General features: G+C 41.8%; 1 long non-coding RNA gene across 1 annotated transcript in view; it reads right to left on the bottom strand.

The window, feature by feature from the left end:
- Positions 1-512, bottom strand: part of LOC103464165 (uncharacterized) — a 91,429-nt gene extending 90,917 nt beyond the window's left edge. Inside the window, exon 1 of the long non-coding RNA XR_533608.2 lies at positions 429-512. This is a non-coding gene — a long non-coding RNA (uncharacterized LOC103464165). The remainder of the gene's footprint in view (positions 1-428) is intronic.
- Positions 513-873: the final 361 nt, after the last annotated feature.

The raw sequence follows: 873 nt of genomic DNA, 5'->3' as shown, positions 1-873 counted from the left end.
TTTTAAAAATTCTAGTAATCTAAAAGTCACATGAAGGTTTCCGATGCATAGTAAAAACCACACCACGTCATTGCAATATTTAGCAGAACAGCACAATTCAAGCTGCAGTCACTGAGAATAGTCATTTAATGCACGTTATTTATTTCTTACCTAACTAAATGCCGTGTCTGGGATAGTAACTCTAAAATACCAAAATGCTAAAATATTTGGGTAGGAAACTTGGTTTTAAGTGACTTTCTGTGAAGTTCTTATAAGCACAAAGACTTTGCAAACATCTCTTTAGCAGCAATAAACTTCCATAACCAACAGCAGTCATCCACCTAGGTGACGAGTCAACAGAAACAATCAATCGTGTCTGTTGCAATAACCGTGAAAGGAAGTGCCTCCAATTTATCTTTATTAAATCAATAGGGATTTGATAGCCTTACCTGCAGTGGAGTGCTTTGCCCAGTGTTGGAGCTGTAAGTGTCTTGTGCTTTGGGACAGGGGGGAGATCTCTGGTTCACTTGTTGTTTGTCGGGGATAGGGTAGTTTGCTGTGTGGCTGGAAGCGACACTCCTAAGGGTCCACTGTGAATAGAGGTCAGGATAATAGACACAGGCACACAACAAAGACTGATAATCCTGTCTCGCCCCACAGCTCCCATGTTGCAATCAGACATTTTCAGGGCAGTTAATTTGCAGTGAGGGGCACCTGAATGAACTGCGGTTGGGAAAGACTCCCAAGCTCCCATTATAGGCAGTAACCGGTGTCAATTCACAGCAATTAGACCACTCAGATGTGTCAGTAGACAGGCCTCAAATTAATAAATAAATAACGTCAACCACAAGTGCTTGCTGATATAGCCTTTTGAGTCATTTGAGTCTCCCAGTG

This window comes from Poecilia reticulata, linkage group LG4, assembly GCF_000633615.1.
Source record: "Poecilia reticulata strain Guanapo linkage group LG4, Guppy_female_1.0+MT, whole genome shotgun sequence".
Lineage (NCBI taxonomy): Eukaryota > Metazoa > Chordata > Actinopteri > Cyprinodontiformes > Poeciliidae > Poecilia > Poecilia reticulata.
This window is presented reverse-complemented; position numbering and strand designations above follow the sequence as displayed.